Source organism: Pongo pygmaeus, chromosome 2, assembly GCF_028885625.2.
Source record: "Pongo pygmaeus isolate AG05252 chromosome 2, NHGRI_mPonPyg2-v2.0_pri, whole genome shotgun sequence".
NCBI lineage: Eukaryota > Metazoa > Chordata > Mammalia > Primates > Hominidae > Pongo > Pongo pygmaeus.
The window spans coordinates 54956956-54972174 of NC_085930.1; the positions used below are offsets into that span (position 1 = coordinate 54956956).

Sequence of the window (15219 nt, forward strand, 5' to 3'; positions counted from 1 at the left end):
AATCTATCCATCTGACAAAGGTCTGATATCCAGAATCTACAAAGAACTTAAACAAATTTACAAGAAAAAAAAAACATTAAAAAGTGGGCAAAGGATATGAACAGACACTTCTCAAAAGAAGATATACATGTGGCCAACAAGCATGAAAAAAAGCTCAATATCACTATCATTAGAGAAATGCCAATCAAAACCACAATGAGATACTGTCTCACACCAGTCAGAAAGGCAATTATTAAAAGTCAAAAGACAATAGATGCTGGAGAGGTTGTGGAGAAAAAGGAATGCTTTTACACTGTTGGTGGGGGTGTAAATTAGTTCAACCATTGTGGAAGACAGTGTGGCAATTCCTCAAAGATCGAGAGGCAGAAATATCATTTAACCCAGCAATCCCATTACTGGGTATATACCCAAAGAAATATAAATTATTCTGTTACAAAGATACATGTACGCATATGTTCATTGCAGCACTATTTACAATAGCAAAGACATGGAATCAACCTAAATGCCCATCAATGATAGACTGGATAGAGAAAATGTGGTAGATATACACCATGGAATATTATGCAGCCATAAAAAGGAAAAAGATCATCTCCTTTGCAGGAACCTGGATGGAGTTGGAAGCCAGTATCCTCCGCAAACTAATGCAGGAACAGAAAACCAAACACTGCATGTTCTCACTTATAAGTGGGAGCTGAATGATGAGAGCACATGGACACATGGGGTGGCAGGAACAACAGGGTTGGGTGGGAGGAGGGGGAGCATCAAGAAGAACAGCTAATGGATGCTTGGCTTAATACCTTGGTGATGGCATGAGCTGTGCAGCAAACCATCATGTTACATGTTTACTTACATAACAAACCCGCACATCCTGCACATGTACCCTTGAACTTAAAATAAAAGTTGAAGGAAAAAAAAGAAGACTTACTCCTATTGTTCTAGAGAAAGAAAGAGTGAGAGTTGCAAGCAGCTGATTCAACCCAAGGTAAATCAATTCAACTCAATAAGTATTTATGATGTCTAGTATTTGCCAGAAATGTTTTCCGGCACTGGAGATAAAGCAGTGACCAAAATGGACAAAAGTTCTCCTCTCATCGAGTTTACATTAATGCAATACAATAATGTAAACATCGAGTTTACATTAATACAATAATACATAAATATATAATATGTTGTGTTGAGGTGATGATGTACCCTAAGAAGAAAAATACAGCAAAGTACCAGCAACAGTGAATTGAGAATAAAATTTTTTAAAGATGCCAAGTAAAATTGCATCAAAAAGCATCAAATATCTAGGAATAAATCCAGCAAAATATGTGCAAGACTTCTACACAGAAAATTGTATAAAGCATTAGTGAGAGAAATTAAAGAATACTTAAATAAATAGAAGGCTATACTGTGTTTGCAGATTGGAACTCTAAATATTATCAGGATGTCCATTTTCTCCAAAATCGACCTATAGATTCAGTGTAATTCCCCAAAATTAAGGGGTGTGTGTGTGTGCTGATCAGATGATTCTAAAAATGTATATGAAAGTAAATGGCCATGGAGAGGCAAGGGACCTTAAAGAAGAATAAAGTTAGAGAACTTATTTTACCAGATTTCAAGACTCATCGTAAAGCCACGATAAATAAGACAGTGTGATATTTTGGCAAAAGAACAGACAAACAGGCTGATGGGATACAATAAAGAGTAAAGAAACAGACCCACACGTATACTGGTACTTTATTTATGACAAGAGTGACACAGAGCAGTAGAGAAAGGTGGATATTTTTAATAAATGGTGCCGAGTCAACAGGATATCCATTGGAAAAAAATGAAACTTCACCCATACAAAAATCAATTCCAGGTGGATTTTAGATCTTAATCTAAAAGGCAAAATAATAAGGCTTTTAAAAGATAACATTGGAGAATATATTCGTGACTTGATGTAGGCAAAGTTTTCTTAAGCAGAACTAAAACACACTAACCATCAAGAAAAAGATGAATAAATTGGACTACACTAAAAATAAGAACTTCTCTTCATAAAAAGGCACTATTAAGAGAATAAAAAGGCAAATCACAGAAATGGAAATGATATTGCAATATCTACAGTCTTAGTAATTAAAGGGTAAATTTTAAATGTTTTCACCACAAAAAATGTTAAGTATCTGAGATGATGAATATGTTAACTAGCTGACTTAATTATACACATTGTATTAGTAAATTATAAAATCACTTTGTACCCCATAAGTTTATATAATTATAAATCGGCAATTTACAATAAAAAATCTACACTTGACAAATAACCTATACCTAAAATATAAAAGGAACACTTATATATTAGTTTTCTAAAAGAGAAATAACCCAATTTTTTTAAAGGAAGGAGAGAAGGAAAGACAGGCTTTTCATTGAAAAGACTATCCAATTAGTCAATAAACATTGAAAAAGGTATTCAGCTTCACTAATCATCAGGGAAACACAAATTAAAATTGCAGTGAGATACCAGTTTATACCAGCCAGAGTTATAAATAATCTGGTTTTTTTGTTGTGTTTTTTTGTTTTTTTGTTTGTTTTTTTGTTTTTTTGTTTTTTGACGGAGTTTCATTCTTGTTGCCCAGGCTGGAGTGCAGCAATGGCACGATCTCGGCTCACCACAACCTCCGCCTCCTGAGTTCAAGCAATTCTCCTGCCTCAGCCTCCCAAGTAGCTGTGATTACAGGCATGCACCACCACACCTGGCTGATTTTTTTGTATTTTTAGTAGAGACGGGGTTTCTCCGTGTTGGTCAGGCTAGTCTCAAACTCCTGACCTCAGGTGATCCATCCGCCTCGGCCTCCCAAAGTGCTGGGATTACAGGCGTGAGCCACCGCACCCGGCCATAAATAATCATTTTTTAAAAGATTATACCAAGTGTTGGTAAGGAAATGGATACATAAGAACTCTCATTTGCCACTGGTGGAAATGTAAATGAGTATGACCACTTTGGAGAATTCTTTGGTAATATCCTCTAAAGCTAAACATACATACCTTTTGACCCAGTAATTCTACTGCCATATATTGCTCCACAGAAATGCAAGCACAGGCACACCAAGAAATAGCTACAAGAATGTTGATAGCAGCATTGTCCATAATAGCTTAAAACTGGAAGCAAACTTGAATGTCCATCAAGAGTAAAATGGTTCAATAAATTGTGATAGTCATGCAACAGAATACTATATAGCAATGAAAAGGAAAAAAACTACTGCAAAATATGGTTGAATCTCACAAACATTGTTGAAAGAAGCTAGACCAAATGAGTATTTAATAAATAGTTCTATTAATACAAATATAAATGATATATAGTGTTATAAATCAGGTTAGTGGTTACTCTGTGGGTTTTACAGAATGAAAAAGGGTATGGAGAGTTTCTATAGTGCTATTCAAGTTGTACAGATTTCTAAATGTGTGCTATATTTCAATAAAATAAGTAAATTTAAAAAAAAAACAGAAAATAGGCTGGAACCTGAGTTTCTTAGAGTAATCCAAGATGAGTTAGGGCTGTGGGAGAAAGATTGAGAAAATACTACACTACTGAGACAAAAGACTGGGAATCCAGGAGGAAAGATAGTCAAGGAGAAATTCACAGTAGCTGGATTGCCTAAATGTTTTTAAAGAGCAGAGTATTTAATGTTCACTTTAAAATTGTGTTCTATTATGCCTGTAATCCCAGCACTTTGGGAGGCCGAGGCGGGTGGATCACAAGGTCAGGAGACTGAGACTATCCTGGCTAACACGGTGAAACCCCGTCTCTACTAAAAATACAAAACATTAGCCAGGCGTGGTGGTGGGCACCTGTAGTCCCAGCTACTTGGGAGGCTAAGGCAGGAGAATGGTGTGAACCCAGGAGGCAGAGCTTGCCGTGAGCCGAGATTATGCCACTGCACTCCAGCCTGGGCCACAGAGTGAGACTCCATCTAAAAAAAAATAACAAAACAAAATTTAAAAGTTAAATAAAATTGTTTTTGATGCTACAATTTGCTCTAACCACTCTGTGACTCCATCTTCACCACCAATTTTATTGTTCTCAAGCCATCAGTAAAGTTTGCAACACCCCAAAAAAGCAGGGTAAGGAAACAGTGATGGAGTAAGATGAAAGAGGGGCTATGTCATTTATGAGATAGGAAAGCCAAAGGAATACCTCTCTGAATAGAGAGCAAAAGAAGGGAGGGATCACAAGTTCAGGAGTTCGAGACCAGCCTGACCAACATGGTGAAACCCCATCTCTACTAAAAATACAAAAAATAGCCAGGAATGGTGGCACGCACCTGTAATCCCAGCTACTCAGGAGGCTGAGGCAAGAGAATCGCTTGAACCCGGGAGTCGGAGGTTGCAGTGAGCTGAGATTGTGCCACTGCACTCCAGCCTGGGTGACAGAACAAGACTCAGTCTCCAAAAAAAAAAAAAAAAAAAAGGAAGGAGAGAGCCCCAAACTGAGAGAAGGAAATGCAATGCAAAGGTCCAACACAGGGTATGCTGCGCACATCCAAAGACCAGCAAGGAAACCAGTGTGTGTGAAGCCAAGGAAGCTGGTAGAGAGATCAGAGACATAGCCAGGACCCATATGATCTGGCCTTAATGGGCCATGAATTTTACTGAATTTCACTCTGAGACAGGAATCCATTACAGACATGGTTTTGAGCAGAGAAATGACCGAATCCAATTTTATTTTTAAATGTGTCATTGCAGTTGCTTTGGGAAGAACAGCCTGTAGGAAGGCAAGGCCGATGCAGGAAAACCAGCCAGGAGATCTTCTAAGAGAAAGATGATGCCAGCTTGGATAGGGCTAGTAGTGGTGGAGGTAGGAAAAAGAGGTTGAGTCTGGTTGTATTTTGAAAGTCAATCCATCAGGACTTGTAGATGGGTTGGAGATAGTGAGTGAGGAAAAGAGAGGCATCAGAGGTGTCTCAGGAAAGAATTTCCTAATCCAATTGAACAAGCTTCCCCTGATGTAGCTCCTCCAGTGGAAGCATTTAGTCCTTCCACTGGACTGTCTGAATGGTCTTTTCCCTCCAGCTTATCTGCCTAATAGCTTCCCAAGTGGCTTTCTGTTCTTAGCAGTCAGGGGCCCAGGTGATGTCTACACACCAAATATTCTTGAACCAAAAGGCAATCAGATTATGGTTTTGTACATTATGGATTTTCAGACTTTATGGTTTCAAAATAAATTTCCTATACCAAAGATACTTTTTAACTGCTGGGGACCCTATAAACCCTTTTTTCCCCACACATCCATTTTAATACTTGTCCAAAGGGTTCACAAAAATAGCAAGGGGAGCTGCCTTAGGGGAAACAGAGGCCACATGATATGGAATTTGGGGATGGGAAATGCTGGAACATGAAAGGAAGGAGGAACAGCCCCATCATCTTGGCCCTCGGGGATGTTAGGAATAGAGGGTACACCAGAAAAAGGTGTAAGGGAGTAAATGATTGAAGTGTAAACCTCCCAAATATTTTCTCTTTCAAAAGTTACCTTAGAGAGAATCTACTAGTGCTCTGTTAATTATACCATGGTCACAGAGGCGCTGCTATTGTTCTGAGCTTACTTGGAACTCTTCTTTGGGATCTGTCCAAAATGAGTGAATGTAACTTGCTCCAAAATCTGTGTATCTAGAGGTTAGATTCCTGAGAAGCCCTGCTGTCAAGAATCCCAGATTCCCCTGGTTGGCAGGAATTTTAAAGTTTCTAGCCATAGCGTTTGAGCTCCCAAGGCTGTCCTTCAGCATCTTCCCAGGCAGCCCTGATTCATTGTGGACTGAAACCTGCCTGTCATTCCTTCTATCCACTGGTCATAACAGAGTATGGGCTTGTATTTCCCAAATGTAAATATCACTGGTCCTATTAGTTCTTTTAGATCTTTCTTTCAAGTTGCTCATTTTTCTCACATAAGAAAATTTACCTTAAATGGAAACCACATCACTTTGTCAGTGGAAAACTATGTCAATTGGAACTTAACTGCATAAGGAATAATAACAGATGGAAGAGAAAGCGATGATATTAAATTCTACTTAGGAGCTGTTGCCTAGCAAAGGTTCTGAGCGAGAGGTAAGCTCTCTCTTTGTTAAAACAGGAGATTAGCAAGTGTTATAGAGGGATGTGAAGACAAATACCACAAAAATGATACTCCTTCCTTGACATAATCCATAGGAACAAAAGAAGTAAAAAGGGCATATCTTTTTTCACCTTGTGATCCACTGTTATCTAATTTTATTGTCTGGGCACCACCCAATACCAAGCTTCCAATCTCTACTGGAAGATGTACACACTGGGACACACTGGTAAAGTGATCAAGCACCAGGACTGTAAGTCAAGCTGATCAGGTTCATCTCTTGGCTCTGCCAACTCCTAGCCACCCAACCCTAAATACCTGAAACTGTATGCATCAGTTTCTTCGTCTTTAAAATAGAAGCAATAATAGATCTTCAGAGTAATACTTTCTTAAAGATAGTGCCCAAATTTGAACATTATGCCCAGGTGTAATCTGACCAGTGAAGAGTATCAATTCAGCCTAAGATTGCAGCCTCATTCAGGTTTTGAACTGAACTCATTCAGCCTTTGGGTGTTCACAAAGCTGTGCTTGTAGCCAACTAAAATAAAACCTAAGGTATCTTGATAGGCACCGCTACTGAGCCACATCCTCCATTACTTACATTGCTGGGTGTTTCGGCCTGAGGGAGGACTTCACATTTATTCCTATTAACTAGATTTTCCCCCTTCACTGGTGCTTTAGCATTTGCTCAGCTCCTTCTCCTACCCTGTATTTGAGGGAAAGGAAGCCAAATGGGCAGAACTGGGCCATAACGAGGATGTGTTTGACATGCTGGATTTGAGTCTATGTTCCATTGAAGAAAAGAAAAGGAAACTTTGTTGAGTATCCATTCTACACTGAGCACTTTCCTTGACTATTTCATTTAACACTCCAAGGACCCCTTGAGGTAGATGTTATCGCCATTTTGCAGAGAAGAAATCTGCATTTTTATTTGAAGTTCTTAAACATGGTAAACGACCCGATTTTCTGCTTTTTGCTTAACAGTATTTTGCAGACATTTTATCACGTTACTTCATGTTTTCCTTTTTTTTTTTTTTTGCTTTATAAATAAATACATACTCCCTCCTTATTCTAAACAGAATTTGAAGCACTTCTGTCTTGATGTTTATCATTTTAACAGTTGTATAATGTCCCATTAAGTCACCCTAATTTATTCAACCAATTTCCTACTGTTGACAGTTTGGCTCTCTTTGCTTTTCGTGGTTTTTAAAATTATTTTCTGTAACAAATGATCCTGCTAAAAAAAAATCTCCGCACGAATATTATTTTGTTATGGAAATTTCCGCAAGCGTGGAATACTGCATTAAAGGGGATAATATTTTTGGTGTTTCTTTATAGAGACTAGCAAATTGCCCACCCAAAGGAGTATGCTTTATTTGAGAGTAAAAAGCCAAAAACAAACAAACACATACCAAAAAAACTGGTTTTCTACAAAAGAAATTAATTTTCCACTTATTCATAAAATATTCTAGTGCTGTGATGGGTGGCAGGCACCGTGCCAGGGGCTAGGGACAAGGATAAGCAAGGCCAGGTCCGGGCCTCCAAGCAGCGCGCTGTGGAGTCGGGTAGAGTAGACGAAGTGCAACAGGCACCTGGCTGCAGCCAGGGAGGACGGCGCGCCCCTTCGCGCAGGAGAGTGGAAGGAGGGAGCTGTTTGCCAGCACCGAGGTCTTGCGGCATAGGCAACGCTTGACCTGAGTCTTGCAGAATGAGTAAGAGTTTGGGCACGCGATTTGTATTTATTTTACTGTGAATCTCTGGCCTTATATCAGAAAAAAAAAAAAAAAAAAAAATTGTGCCACCCTCGGCACAGAGAACGTTGGTGGCGTCGTAAGCGCCCTAACCTTTCCATCGCCAAGGAGTAGGGGTCGGGGAAGAGGACAGCGGGAACAGGATTTGGGAGCCGGGAACCCCTGGATCGGCACGGGAGAGGGCAGGAGAGGACCTGAGCGCGGGGCTCGCCGTCTGCTAGGGACCCGAGCCGGCGTGTGGCCCTCGGGGAACCGAAGACACGCCCTCAGCGACCCTGAAGAGTCAGCTAAGCTCTCTGCGGGCTAAGGAGACGGTGAAGGAACCGGGACTAACTGGGGTGGGGGTTAGAGGGCAGCCCGCGAGTGGGCTACGAGGGGAGCTGGGCTCGGCAGTCGGGGACCCCGAGGGGGCAAGCGGGCGGGGAGCAGGAGAGGGGCGGAGCTCCGGGGCCGGGGCCGGGGCCGCAGCGGCCGCCCAGAGGGTCTGCGGGGGCTGCTGCGGCCGGACCCGAAGGCGGGCGCCAGGAGCGCAGCGAGCCAAGCGCGCCTCTCCAAGACCGTGACCTTGGCATAGGGAGCGGGGTCTGCGCGCCGTCCTGAGATCAGACCCGAGCCCATCCTCGTGGAGACCCACGGCCGAGGGGCCGGAGCTGCCTCTGTGCGAGGGAGCCCTGGCCGCGGCGCAGGTAGGACCGGGGAGCCCAAGGAAGGCTGGCGGAAAGCGCCCCCGGTGGGGGAGGGGCCGTGGCGGGGTCTGGGGGCCAAGGGCTCGGGGCCGAACGAGGGGCACACGCCGGAGCAGCTCCAGCCTGGGAGCATTGGGCGTGAACGTGGGGGAAAGTAGGGACCAGATTACAGGATCAAGGCTTTCCCCGGCTCAGAACTGGATTGTTCAGTGCCCCTAGAAGGGGCAGCGGGTCGCCCACGCGAATGAACGGGAGCGCGCACCAAAAGGCCTGCTGTTGGTTGTTTCTTGTGCCTCTGCCTTGTTTCTGCCTGTGATATAGTCAGAAAGGACTCGCTTTCCACGTGTTAACAAGGGGACAGGTAGCTTTTACAGAGTGTATGAATATGGAGGGGAGGGCCACAGAGTCAGCTCTGGCCCCAGGGGCCGTCAGTGCCCCCACAGGATTCCTGGTCCAAGCTACCAGCTGTCTTGGGGACTTTGCTTCAGGGGCATCAAATTAGATTGTCAGTTCCCGGGGCCTGAGCACCAGCCTCCATGTGTATTTCCTGGGGAGAAAAAAAAAAGGGCATACCAGACTGATGGAGTCTTATCATTATTTTAACATTATAGCTTTCAATGGATAACATGCATATGTTTCTTTTTTTAAGTCAAACAATACAAACATTTATCTTCTAGAGGCAATGCCTGCACTAGCATGTGTGTCTATTGCTGTCTCCTTTCTACACCCATAGCCTTTCCCACTCTACGTGTTCTGTCACCGTCTTTTGATTCTTTATCCAGAAAATGATGTCACCACCACTGCCCACATCCCTTAATCTCCAGTGTTCCTTCTTGCAACGCCTCTCTTGTCCTCAAATATTTTTCACCAGGTTGTCTTCAGGGTAGGGAGCCCACTAACGAGAAGACATTTCGTTTACTTGCTTCAATTATCCCAGAGATTTGAAGAAAAGGCACATTGGGGAAGAGTCCCTGACAAGTTCTAAACACACTTATCTTTCCCCTTAAACTGGATCTTCCAAGTGCAGTTTAGGTAGTCTGTTACTGAGAGAAATAATGCAGGCTGTTTTCTGAAATGCTCTGGATTTCCAGAACTTAACACCACAGTAGTTCCTCTTCCTTAAAACAGAGTTTCATCAGTCACACCTTGCTGTTGCTTTTCCCATCTCCACTCCAGGATTCCCTAACTGGCATGCCTAGGATTTTTCCTCTGTAGGAACCTGGGAGAGCGGGTGCTTTATACCTGCCTCCCAGGTGTCCAATGAAGGAGCTGAGGGACAAAGCTTTGTGGTGGACAAAAGGGGAGGGGAAGATGTAGGAGAAGTTGGAGAGGAAGTAGGAAGGAAGAAGCAGGCCGAGACCCTTGAGTAGAGAAGACTCCTCGAGCACAGAGCCCTGTCATTTAGGAACAGTTTCCATATAATTTCTAAGAGACCACACATGCGAGTTACTTCCTGCCAACAATCAGCAGTCAGCTCTGTTCCAAGACTTCTTCTATGCTAGACCAAAACATAGTAAGTGAAAAAAAATCAGCAAATCAACCAGTTTTTGTCTCTATGATAAAACAGAGTGGTTGAAATTAAATTAGTTAAAAATTTTCTTTTTCACTGAATTAGCAGGTTGTTTAGGAGCTATGTCCATTGTTTAAAATCACCTAATAGGTACTCCAGTCTCCACATTTTTCCTTTATTTTGTTTATCTTTTCATATTGCATAACCTTGAACTGGATCCCAACCATGTCAGAAAGTTCAGGCTGATTAGAAGCTGCCACTTCTAAGACTTTTTGGTGGGAGAGAGTGGGGAGGAGAGGGTGAGAAAATAATGACTGATCCTTGTGATAGGGTAGGGGTGTAATGAAGAGGAAGAAGTTTTTGAGACTGGTGAGGAGTTGCATATAATTCTTAAGATAACACGGCAGTGAGTAAGAGGTAAAAAAATCGTTCATCATTCATCATTCAAAATGTTTATAGAGTGCCTAGCTATGTGCCAGTCACTGGGAACTAACTGGTATATAAAACCAGGTGAGGTCCCTGCTCTCCTGGAGCTTATAGATGCTTTGGGGTGGCAGCTGTTAGGAAAATAAATATTGACTATAAGTTATTACAAACTAAGATAAACTGTCTAAAGGAAAGAAACGAAGTTCTTTGAGGGTGTATACAGACTGAACTGTGAGACCAGGGAAGGCTTTCTCAAGGAGATCTCCCTTGAGCCAAGATTCAAAGATGGAGAGGAAGGTTGAGGATATATTTGTTGTTGATGTAGGACCAGAATGTATCCATTAGGAATGGTGTTTGGCTGCTAGTCATTAAGAAGACTGACTGCCCTGTGACATTTGCTGTACTACATGAGCACATGTGCCAACTTGGCATTTTTGGCACTTTGGGAAAGAATGCTCTGTTATCACAGTATCAATTGCATTGTCTTCAGTTGGTCATGGTTTGCCATTGCTGTATTCTTGCTTTATAATTAAATGTTTCAATTAACTTTATTCTTATCCACTTATTTTATTGTGTACAATAAAATGTGTGCATTGCAGTTCAAATGTGAATCATCCATATTCCCATTAATAAGGTAAATATATATATAACCCTGATACCAAATGTGGTTTATACACTGACTGTTCAATGTTATCACTAAATAGATTCTTTGATAGGTGAAAATAGGTGTGGCAGGTGGGCTGTAATATCTTCCTTCCATCCCTAGCCACTGCTCTAACTGGGAGGATGCCAGAATTTTTCAGTTATTCTAAAGCTGCATGATCCTTTTCAAAGATTCATATACAGCTCTTCAGTAAAGAAAAAAATCACCAATTGCACTGAAGCAACATATTTAACATTCAAACAAATATTTTTATTCATTCAACAGTGTTTACAGTAAACCTTGTATGTGCCCAGAGCTGTGCTAGACAGTATAATTAAAACCGATTACTAGGACAGAGTCCCAACATTTAAGGAGTTCATAGAAGTCTAAGAGAGGGAGTCATGCTCATCCATGTGCAGATAGTATTGTGTTCATTACAATGAAAGCATAATCAGGGTATGTTGATGTATAAGGGAAGGGAGTGGTCAATTCTACCAAAGGAGGAACGGTCAGGGAAAGGTTCTTGGAGGAGGTAAAGCTTGAGTTGAATCTTGAAAGGTGAGGAGTGACACCAGGTAGACAAAAGAAGAAGGTATAATGGGAGAGAGATTCATATGCAAAAACAAGCAATTAGCAACAACTAAACCAGAGGCATGAAATATCATGTCAAGTTCTAGGACCTGCAAGTGGTTCAAGGAGCTGAAGCATAAGGAGCCAAGAGGTAGGGAGGCTAGCAAGGTGGCTAAAGTATGCACGATGGGGTCACAGAAACAAAGGTTTGAGTCGTGGTTCTGCCACTTTCTAGCTGTGGGACCTCAGTTAAGTAATTTAGCCACGGTAATTAATGGTAATAAAGGTAATACTTCCCTCATAGGATTGCTGCAAAGATTCAGATAAGATATGCACAGATTATGTACTCAGGAATTGTTGGCTATTCATTATTTATTCTAGGGCAAAGGAAGCTGCTGGAGGGTTTTACATAGAGGAGTGACTCGTGAGCATTTTTGCAGTCACTCTGGCTGCATGTGGATGCTGAGTTGAAGGGGGGTCATTTGGAACAAAGTAACTATTTAGAGACATTATAACCATTTAGATAATGGTAATGGTGGCCTGAACCATGGTGGTCATGGCAGCAACCATGGAGAAAACTAGCTAAATGCTTGAGATATCCTCAAAGTAGACTCCACCACAGAACTAAGTTACTCATTAGATGTGGTCAGTGAGGGAGAGGATTTGAAGAGGTGAAGCCTGAGATTCTGGTCTGTTATCCTTTGACTCTGTCATTCAAGTGATCTTGGGATAGAAAAAAAGAAGTGAGTATCAACCAGGACTGGGGATCAGGAATCTGGGAAGTGCTTGTATACAGAGAACTTCATGATTGGTACCAAAAAAATGCTATCTCTGATTCAGAAGAGCCCTTGACCATTTCTGTGTCTGAACATAAAATAGGATCAGTTAATCCATACCAAATATAATATCCATCTTCTCTCTCTCTCGTATTCTCTCTTTCTATTTCTGGGAGGCTTTCAGTTCAAAGTGGGTGGACATTAGACTTCACCTATTTGTCATTGCCTTGAAGCGACATGTGTACCTTGCCTGACACCAGCCTGATTCACTTTTTTCTCCTTTTTCTCATGTCTTCTCATATACAATAAGCACTAATTGAGGTGCCCACACGGACTTTATTAAAGTCCATGAGAATTAGAGGATTCAGGTAGTTCCTATTTCATCATGCAATGCAGTCTTGGTAACCACAGTATCCATTCATAAGGCAGGAAACTATACAGACATGTGTGATAGTGTTTGTTGAAAAGCTGCCGAGAGCTTTATTACTGTTTCCACCGAAGGTGGATACTAGGAAGTGCTGATTAAGGGTGTGCTTTTGGATTCAGTTGCTCAAACAACTGTATTATTACTCAAAGCCACAGAAATGAACATTATAATTAGGCAGAGCCAAATGAGTGAGATGGTCAAATATGAAATGAGGAAAACAAGGTCAGCCTCTGCCATGGACAGTCTAGTTTGGTGGAAAGTGGGCTTTCTATCTCTGACCTTCAGCATGACATTAACCTAGCTGAGCCTCAGGTTTTAGTGGTGGACATTCCTTTGAGATCTGTGAAGCTAAGGTAATGTCTCCTTCACAGGGCGGTTGTGAAGTTTAAATGAGTTAAATGTGCTAAACACAATGTGTGGCGTATGGTGGGTGCTTAACTAGCTCATATCCTTTGGCTCAGTTAATCCCCAGGGTCTTTCCTCACATTGAAAAAGCAGGAAGCGTGCAGATTTCTTGGGTTAAGTAACCTGAATTAATTTGTTTTAATGTGCTTTTCATCTATGATTGATTTTTTTTCCCTGGGAACCAGGGTGGAAACCTGTTTTCCTCCACCCTCAGTGAATGCTTATCAGTGATGATGGGGGCAAAGGTAATATGATACCTGCAGAGAGGAAACTAATTTTAGCCATTCTTCCTTCAACAAGTCTGTCACACACATGCAAGTAAAATTACTAACAAATAGAAAAATTGAGTAATTTGACTTCTTCCTCCCATATTTTCTGTTGGTAGAGTTCCTGTTAAGCATATTTTTTGTTTATCTTTTGTTTTTCATGTAGGTAGAAAGAAGCAGGCTCAAATAAATTGTAGTTGTACCCCTCAATAATTGTTTGTCCTTAGGAACAAAGTTTTGCTTTTCTTCTCTTAACAGAAGTTGATGGTTGAAAGAATTATCATATCTTTCATATAGTTTTTCTAAATATTCTATAATTTGACATAAGCTTTTAGTTTAGTTTTGTTCACCAGTTGGGTCCCAACTGCATGTCAGATTCGTTGAGTTGGCACTGTGTACTCAACACAGTTGAGTTGAGACGCCAGCTGTGGTGCCCAGATCTCCAGTCTGGTAGCCCTTGTGAGAGAGACTGGGTAGGAAGAGAAGTGGGGTGGAGGGTGCAAGCTGATCTTAAACAGCTGATGGTGGTGGGGGTGACACTCAGGCTGAGGCTCTCTACCACAGCTTCAGGCTTCCAGTGCATCCAATCATGCACTCCTTTGGGTCAGGATCTGGGTCTACTCATCCCTATGCTCCAAGCCCCTGCCCATTAGAGCCCTTGTGCTAAGTGCTTGTCGATTAAGAGATTCGGGGAAAGGTAGTGAGGAGGCTAGGTAATCTTCTCTTTTCACACTCTTAAAAATGAAAATAGTCCAAGTAAAGTTTATGCAATTATCAACCAATTTCCATTCATCCTCATCTCTTGAGAGGCAGTACACTACAGTGGTAATAGCCTGGGGCCAGGAATTAGACTACCCAAGCTTGTATCTCAGTTTGACAGCTCACTGGCTTTGTGACCTTGGGCAGGTTGTTCAACCTCTCTATGCCCCATTTTCCTTATCTGTAAACTGCAGTTATTAACACTACTTACCTCTTTAGTTGTTGAAAGACTTATATGAGCTAATACACGTTGTTCAAGCTCATCAAGTGTAGACAGCATGTCTTATTCAACATTGAAACTCCAGAATCCATCATAGTGCCTGGTACATTGGAGGAGCTGAATGAATGAATGAATGAATGAATGAATGAACAAATGAATGAGTGACTTGGTGAATGAACAAATCTCAATATGTAGACTGGTATAACAGTCAGCAATTGACAAAGCACCCTCTTAATGTTAATTCATTTGATTCCCAGAACATGTCAGGAGATAAATAAGGCAACTGAGCAGGGAAGGTATTATCTCCATTTTCCAAATTAGGAAACCAGGGTACTGAAAGGTTGGCTTGCCAAAGAAAGTGCAACTATAAATAAAAGATCTGGTTAACGTTGCTGATTCTACTTACTCCTAGCTCTCTGCTCTTCCCAAGATTCAGCTGCCTCTCCACCTTACACAGATTTCACAGAATTCAAAGGATGTCCACCAGCAAAAATGAAAACACATAGCTTATTTAGCTTTCTGAAGAAATGAGTTTCTTACTGTAAATACACTCGGTCAAGTTAAAACTTAAAGTTGCAACTTGAAGTTTGGAATGTTTTTATTTTTTGGAGAGGGGAGCAGTGGATATTTTGTAAGAATGAGGAAGTTCTTTCTAAGTATGAAAGTAGCAGAGAATCATGAAGGAAAATATTGATAGATTTCATTACATAAACATT

General features: G+C 41.5%; 1 protein-coding gene across 3 annotated transcripts in view; it reads left to right on the forward strand.

Moving 5' to 3' along the window:
- The first annotated feature begins 7631 nt into the window (after positions 1-7631).
- The window catches only part of CASR (calcium sensing receptor), a 112934-nt gene continuing 105346 nt past the window's right edge, over positions 7632-15219 (forward strand). Inside the window, exon 1 of one of the 3 annotated variants that reach the window (XM_054483337.1) lies at positions 7632-7776. The gene's annotated coding sequence lies outside the window, so the exon portion shown is untranslated. Of the gene's footprint in view, positions 7777-8297; positions 8502-15219 lie in introns of those variants that run through there. The other 2 variants (XM_054483335.1, XM_054483336.2) reach the window with 2 other exon arrangements.